Source organism: Mustela putorius, unplaced genomic scaffold (genome assembly GCF_011764305.1).
Source record: "Mustela putorius furo isolate JIRA1106 unplaced genomic scaffold, ASM1176430v1.1 tig00000827_pilon_pilon_pilon, whole genome shotgun sequence".
NCBI classification, from domain to species: Eukaryota; Metazoa; Chordata; class Mammalia; order Carnivora; family Mustelidae; genus Mustela; species Mustela putorius.
This window is the reverse complement of record NW_025421489.1, coordinates 5481188-5489624: the sequence shown is the minus strand read 5'-3', so window position 1 is coordinate 5489624 and position 8437 is coordinate 5481188. Positions and strand designations below refer to the sequence as shown.

The following is an 8437-nucleotide window of genomic DNA, read 5'->3' as shown; positions in this document are numbered from 1 at the left end:
GGCCATCCAATTCACTGTAGTTCTCAACACACCAGACACACACACACACACACACACACACGACTGTCTTGTCTGCAGGATATTGAAACCACCGTCCCCAGTATTTGCAGGGATATTCTACCCTAATGCACACAGTTAACAGGCAGAGCAAAAGGAATTATCACATTTCCCTATCCTAGATCTCTGTCCGGGATCTTAAGGAGTCCCCTCTCCTAGACCTCAGGAAAGTTGTTCCTCTCCTTAAGAGCTTTACTGCGCTCCTCCAATCAGCTTTCAGTGGGTCCCACTAGAAGCGGAGGGAAGAATTCCCTGGGAAAGAGGAGGAAGGCATGCCACGGAGGCAAAGAAAGGCTGGAAGAGCTGGAAGCCGCTGTGATCCTTCCCACTCAGCACCAGGCTTGACATGGAAATTGGATCATGACTATGACAATTATGAAAAATAAAAACCTTAATGTTTTTGCATAATTAAATCCACATGTAGATTATAATGACTGCTATGAGCTTAATGCCCAGACTTATTTCTCTTCCAAAAAAGTGAAAAATCAGTCAGGCTAGAACTTAGTAACGCTCTTGAGTCTCACTTAATAAAGCGCAAAACATCTGATTTTCAAGGTATTTGATGTTCAGTTCCCTCTAGCTGAAAGTGGTTTTATTTTCCGCTCCACGCAGGGTATTTCTGGGGCGCCTTTCATCAGAAGCAAGCAATTCAAGAGTGTGTGTTTATTTTGTAGAAGATTTACATGTTTTCCCAAATCAAGTTTTAATGAACAAAGCACGGTATGGTTTTATCCAGCAAAATCCTGAAAATGCACATTGGTCATTAAAGTGTAAACCAGCATCTTACTGAAGTTGCACAATGATGTTCTTATCCGAGGTCTCTCACACTGGATGCTGTCCATGCAAAAGACTGCATTGAGGAAGAAAATGTATGGGTCAGGGTAAATTAAACATCAGGCCCTTGAGAAATTTACTGCAATTTATTGAGAAAGTAACTTTAGGGACGTCTCTTTGGGAGAACTGTCCAAGCCTTAAGTGACTGCAGTGTTACTCTTAATCTTACAGTAAATACTGTCTTTATCATTTCTTTTTAAAATTCCATGTGCCTAGTCTTTTAAAAAGGGAACTTTCCTCTACTTACCTAAAAAGGGAATCAATGCTTTACATTTTTCTGACGAAATCCTAAGAAAAACTATGAAGGTATCTATGTCGTGATAGAAAGGCACATCAGCATCAAACGTAAAACTGTACATTGACAGCATCGGAAAGACATATTGCCTCATCTTGTTTCTTTAGAACATAAGAGAATTTGAATCACTGACATTCTTGGCTGTTTTTCCACCCACACAGGGAAACCAGGAGGAATGCAGGAATCAAAGAGCTGCATTCCCCATTGCCACAAAGTACTCACACTTGGCAATTGGGAAAGAATCCGGTCGTCATTTTTTAAGTGATCACCAAGCAGCGAGGAGCTCAGGCCGAGTGCACACATGTCTCCACAGTCCCTTCCCGCCCTGCGTCCACAGCGTCAACAACAGAGCTTGCTGCAGGGAAAAAAAAAAAAAAAAAATCCAAATTTCTGTGTCCCAAGGGGAGGCATTCATTCATTCCTCAGCAGCACCCGTTCTGACATCCTAAGGAAGACAAGAGCCTTTTGCTGGGGAAGGACTTTGACATCCCCTTAAATGGCGTCTGCATCTAGTCCAACAGAGTTGGGCGTGGAAGTGTATTTATTGCAACCACAAGGATGTGCAAATTTATTTATAGTATAAACGGTGCTTTCCGCAAGTCCTAGCTGTCAGCAACTTCTTATTTTTCCTGGAGTGCCTTAGGAGCCAAGCATGTTTTGTTTCTTGGGCTTGGTACCTGGAGAGCTAAAATAACACTCTCGTTAATGAGAAGACAATGGGACTAACTGCTGTTTTGCAGCTTTTCCACGGGCCATACCTTTTAATTGCTGAGTGCTGGCAACTTAACAGACTCTAATGAGTACATTGTTCCTCTTTTTTTTTTTTTTTTTGCACACAGCCCCTTAGGCCCGTTAGGAACGGAGTGTGTTTTGTGTACGTACGGAGCAAAGACTCTTATTAAAAGCTGACGGAAGCATTTGGAGTGAGGAGTTTATTTTGACTGGTGAGGTATGTCTTGATAGTTTGCATTCAGATGCAAGAGGAAAAAGAGAGAAAGTGGATTAGTCCCAATCATCTGGGAGATGACATTTCTCACTGTGTTTGAAGTATTTTATGAATTAGAGAATGGGACTGATTTTGAAGCCTAAATTAATTTAATCTGTTTGCTTTTGTTTGCTGCCACAGCTGCTGCGACACACCCTACTTCTTTGAAAATCTTCGGCTTCAAGGGTCTGGGCGTGGAAGAGCGAGTGCGGCAGGCAGAGGGGTTGCTGGTGCCTTCCCCGGGTGGGGAAGGGAATCGGTTTTCAATTTCCCCCTGTGGACGTCTGGCATTCTCCGATAGGGTTTTGTCTCAGACTTCAAGCTCCACGCTCTCACACTTGCCCATCGTACTTTTTATTAAAGGAGAAGTTGCCTGCCGAAGCCAACATAAGGGAAAGAAAGGAAATCATTATCCCAACTCCATTCCTCCTAGCACATTTTCATTAGGGAAAAAACCTTCAGGGTGAAGATGAAAGAGGCAGAAAGGTCCCATTGGTCATGGCCCATTAACGGTGACTGACACCTACTTTGCCACAAATTCGGCACTTCCCATAGCGACTCCATTTGTGTTTAGAATCCGGTCTTCTTTGGGGTTGTAGAGGGCTGGACGTTCAAGAGCTCCGTGACAGCCATGCTTGCATGTCCCCTTATTCTCATTAAATCCATTTGGAATGCTCGGGACTGCATTCCCCCAGCAGGACAGACGGAACGGATCTTTACAGTAACCCTGGCTGACTGTCCACAGGTCAGTTCGAAAATTCTCGGTTACTTGAGAGGAGATTAGGTCAACCTGGTTCATTTCAGTATCAGTCGAGGACCAGATCGTGTTGGCTTTTCACAGGTGGACCCACCCATGAGCATTGGGGCTACTTCAAAGTTAAGGGAGAGAAAGCGACGTTTGCCCATCACGGGGCTTTATTCAGGGCCTCGGACAACAGATTTCAGCCCCCACTAGTGTGGAAGAAAAACAGGCTCACTGACTTCAGAAAAGGAAGTACTTGCAACAATCAAGAAGAGGCAAGGAGTATCCAAGGACTGTCCCAGCACCCGGGGCATGTGCTGCTGGCAGAACCTTGTTAGAGGAGCACATGGCATTTATGGATTCACTGCTACGAGGACCTTCAAGGTTGTAAGGTGGGAAAAAGAAAACCTGATGAATTATCTGATGAACAACTAATTTATCAGGGCATTTGCCTTGTATTGCAAGTCAAGCTGGACTTGTGTCCTAACATCAGCTACCTGAGGCCCAGTATTTGCGTTCTCGCCGGGAGCAGCTGTTACAAGTGTCAGCTCTGTCCCTTCTAACCGGGGCCAAAGTAAAACCAGGACTTTAAGTGAGGTCGCAGATGGGACTCTCTCTTCAGAGCAAATTCCGTTCTTCCTCAGAAGCAGTGCCGCGTGGGAATAACAAACACAGTACCTCAGCAGGCTCCCTCTGAGAATCTTCTCTCTGCGTTGTGAAATACTGCCTAATGTTGGCTTTTTTTTTTCTAATTACTGTTTACATCTTTGAGAAGAAATTATCATTTTCTAGAACTGATGCAGGGGACGGCATGACTCTGTTGGTTAAGTGCTGGACTCCTGACTTCGGCTCAGGTCATGATCTCAGCATCGTGAGACAGAGCCCTGCATCAGGCTCCACGCTCAGCACAGAGTCTGCTTGAGATTCTCTCTCCCCCTCTGCCCCTCCCCCACTCAGGCGTGCTCTCTCTAAAGTAATAAATAAACTTCAAAATGGATGCAAACGTGTTGCCTGTATTTTGAGGTCAAGTCTGTCCTTTCCGAGAGACAGCATACATTCACCCTCTGCTCAGAGGATTTCAGAGCTTTTCTCCATAAGACAACTGGTTCCAACAAGTTCATTGACTCACACACACTCCTCCACCTATCAAGTTCTTAATGGTGACCAGTAGCAGAACATGTGTCCCCGAAATATGACCATAGGAGCTCAAGACATGCCACCCCTAAGTTTCATCCATCAGGGAAAACTGACCCCTCTCAAAGAAGAGACTAGAAGTAGACACCACACCCAGACAAAAGAGTTCATCACTTTCTACCATAGAGTTGTCCCACCTTATTTGTAGTTTTGATAATCCCCCCATCACCCATAGGTCCACAAGTAGGTGACAGTCACTAGTAGCCTAACATGTCATAGACCTCACTCATCTTATCACATGGGCCCCTTACAAGAAGGGGGAGTACAGTCCAATAAGTATATTGACAGACGCATTCCCATAACTTTGATTACAGTATATTGCTAGAACTGCTCTATTTTAGTATTTGTGGGTTTTTTATTTTATATGTTTATTTTAAGTAGTCTCTACCCCCAACAGGCTTGAACTCAAAACCCTAAGATCAAGAGTCACAGTAATTTTATATTTTGTTATCATTAATCTCTTACTGTGTCTCATTTGTAAATTAAATTTATCATAGGTATGTGTGTATAGGAAAAAACATATTAAAAAAAATTTAAAAATTTTTACCTAAAAAAAAAAAAATTTTTTTTTTTACCTGTGTAAATTTGAAGATCTAATCGGCGTTATTAAGCCAGCCATGAATCCGGCAGCATCCCAGCCAACAAGTGGAGGGGGAACTCCAAGGACTTGTACCAAATGGAAGGTGTTAATAGGAAGGAGGGTGGAGCAAGAAGTTACTAGCAAAGGAAAAGATTATTTCTGGCAAAGTTACCTTCCCTTAGGAGAAGGGCAATGGGGCTTATCATACAGATGAGCTCATCTTGCAGGACTAGGGGGAGAGGGCAGAGAAGGCAAGGATAAAGAGGACCCCCGTGATAGATTACGTCATTGGTGCTGATCAGAAAATTCCAGACTGACTGGCTTAAAATCCCACTCCTGGAGAGGGTGACACTGCAGCTAGAAAGGGCTGGTTTGCTGTTTCTTTTTTTTTTTTTTTTTAAGATTTTATTTATTTATTTGACAGAGAGAGATCACAAGTAGATGGAGAGGCAGGCAGAGAGAGAGAGAGAGGGAAGCAGGCTCCCTGCTGTGCAGAGAGCCCGACGCGGGACTCGATCCCAGGACCCTGAGATCATGACCTGAGCTGAAGGCAGCGGCTCAACCCATTGAGCCACCCAGGCGCCCCTGGTTTGCTGTTTCTGAGGACAAGTAGCTCCACCTTGGACTTGTGGTTTTCTTTTTAACATTCCATCCGGGAGGTCTTGAAACATCCCCACAGATACGAGAAGACTACTCTACCTCCCATCTATTCCATGGGCCCACTCATCTTCCCTGAAAATCATTCATTCTCCCCTAAGAGACCTACTACATCTCCCCTTCCTCTTCCCTATTAAGATGGTATTAAAGCCTGATTCTAAGCCACCTAAGGTAGTTACTCATTTTTTCTGGTGGGCCCCTCTCCACACGTGAGATGTACATGTTCATAAACCCCTGGTGGTTTGGTTTTTTTCCTTGTTAATCTGTCTTTTATTACAGAGATCTCAGACAAAAACTCAGAAGGGTAGAGAAGAAGTGATTTCTCCTTCCCTACAATGGGCAGTTTTAGAAGAAGCCTGTATTTAAAAAATCAGATAGTCCCCCCCGCCTTTTTTTTTAAGATTTTATTTATCTCAGAGAGGGAGGGCCTGCGTGCATGTGTGCACCTGAGTGGGGGAGGGGCAGAAAGCAGGAGAATCTCAAGCAGACTCCCCCTGAGCTCAGAGCCCCAAGTCCAGTCGGGGCTTGATCCCAGGACCCTGAGATCATGACATGAGCCAAAATCAAGAGTTGGACACTTAACCAACTGCACCAAAATTAAGAATCAGACACTTAACCAACCAGGCACCCCCAAGATCAGACATTTTTATGCAATGAGGGGAAAAGAGCAAAAACACAAGAATGACAGAAAGAAGGAAAGACAACACGGTATACCCAGGGCACCTAGATGCTAAAAATAACCAGGAAGCTGATTCGAGGATGCTCGGGCCACGCCCTTCCCCTTTTGCCTCCCCATCCTTTCCCTCCATCTTTCCCCTTCAGCTCTTCCAAGGGACCACTGGAGCAGGTTCTCTCTTCCAATGGCGGCTGTGGCAAGTAACCAGACAGAGTGAATGTCCTTGGTAGGCTCAATCCTAACATGAGTCTAAGCCAGATGGCCTCACACGGTGCCACCAGCGGGCCCTGCCCCAGTGCCTTCTCACGGCCACCACCTAACCACCACATCACCACAGACTTCAGGCCCAGCTCCAGGGCGGTCAAAAGCCATCCGTTTTAGAAGAGGGATCCCTACAGCTTGCAGGTCTGTTTGCTGCCAGGCTTCGGGCCAGGAGCCACTTTCTCCGTGATGTGGAGGGCAAGGTCAAGGGGCTTGCATGGGCTAAGCAGTCATTTTATCGCCCAAGAACCACTCGCCAGCTTTCTACAGAGGAGACTCTGGACCCAAAGGGCTCCAAACTAGAAGTAATGTGGTTTGGATTCGGGTTTGGAAAGCTGTTCGTGCCCCGGGGACTTGGAAAGAGTCAGGGCCCCCGACTTTTCTGCACAGGCGCTTTGAGCCTGGAAAGCTTGAAAACAATTATAAATCTCCTTCAGCCAGGCGGCCTCCCTGTGAGATAGCAAAACAATCCCAAATCTGCAGAGAAGGCCCTGAGAGGTTAATGATCTTCCCCCAGCAATAGGGAAAACTCCCAAGGGAGCTCAGCAGGAATTCCAGGCTATTCTCCAGGCTCTGGCTCTGATTTTCATTTAAATCACACAGTCTCTCTGAACCTCTGTTTCCTCTTTGGGTAAAATGGGAACGATAATTCCTACATGACGTTAATTGCGAATACACAGGGAAAGGATTACCTGAGAGCTTTGCATTGTCTCGTGTTGTGGTGTTAATGTTACACCCCTCAACCTCTACCGTATCCTTCACACTGGGAATTCATTTTTGAGGTCACATCTTGTCTTTTTGGTAAGAAAATTATTTGCAGGCAACTGAAGGACAGCCCGAGCCAACACAAAATGAGAAACAATTCTTCTGGGGATACATATGCCACCACCACTGGATTTTTAGAGCAATACTAAACTAGGAATTAAAACGCTCTGAATTAATACTTATCCAAGATTGTAACTGTTGTCAAAATACACGTCTCCATTCTCTTGGTGTGTGTTTGTGTGTTAAGAGTACCAAGTCATCAAAAAGAAAGAAAAAAAAAACATGTATCAAAGTCATCAATTTTTGTGAGCACCTGCTCTGTGTGCAATGCCATACCAAACGTTGAGGCAAACAGAGAGAAATGTTAGGAAAAAATGATCTTAATTCAATTAATTTGTGAACCCACTGTCAACATCATATAGTCCCTGTACGAGTGGGTCACTGGCAAGTGACAGAATCTCAGTGGAGACTGACTTGAGAATCATGTATTAGCTCCGTACCCCATGGAATAATGGAGAAGTTCACTGAAGGAGAAAGGGTACTCTCCAGAAAGAGAAACCCACCGTGAGTTCACCATACCACCCAACTGATAACATCACCATCATCATTTCTATAAACCACACAAGGAGTTCAACGAAAACGGCATACAAAGAAGAAATTTTTTAAAAACTGAAAAAATGATGATACTTGAATCTATATGGAATTAAATCAAAGCAGACAAGCCGTTCATACTACTTGGTCTTTCATAAGGGGCTACATACCCATGCTTCCGCTCAGCTTAATTCTAGAGACCTCGTACAATGAACAGACGGACAGGTGGAAAGCGCCCACAGCAATCCCACGGAGCTACTGGCTCTGCAGGGCTTCCCCCTCCCACACCCACCCCTGCCTTTGGGACCACAGCTCCCCCCTCTCCTGGCACTTACTGTGTCACAGATTCAATATCTTTTCCTTATCTAGCTCTCCCTCCATTAGTAAGCCCTGAGGAACAGCGACTGAGTCTGCCCTGCTCGCCTTTATGGAGTGTAGGACTCTGTGTCCAGTGGGGCTAGAGAAATGAGCAAAACAAAGCCCTTCTTTCCATGGAGTTTTCATTCCCATGCACGCAAACAGGCAAACATATTAGGTGTGAGAGGAGCTAAGAAGAAAGCAGAAAGACAGGACTGGGTTTCCACAGCTTGGTGCTAGAGAAGCCCTGGGGAGGAGTCATTCCAGGGGGAGAACTGATGTCCAGAGACAGGAGCCCACTTGGCCCATGGAAGGAGCAGTATTGGGTGGAAAAACTATTGTTATCTCCCATCTATCGAAGGTCCCATTTATCTTTCAAAAGTCATTTCTTCTCCCAAAAGTGCCCTCTTTGCCCTGCCCTGTCCCCTATTATGAAGGTATAT

At 45.1% G+C, this 8437-nt stretch overlaps 1 long non-coding RNA gene across 1 annotated transcript in view; it reads right to left on the bottom strand.

The window, feature by feature from the left end:
• Positions 1–719: 719 nt before the first annotated feature.
• The window catches only part of LOC101677776, a 30382-nt gene continuing 22664 nt past the window's right edge, over positions 720–8437 (bottom strand). Inside the window, exons 3-4 of the long non-coding RNA XR_001180293.2 lie at positions 1409–1541; positions 720–907 (exon numbers count right to left, since the gene is read on the bottom strand). This is a non-coding gene — a long non-coding RNA (uncharacterized LOC101677776). The remainder of the gene's footprint in view (positions 908–1408; positions 1542–8437) is intronic.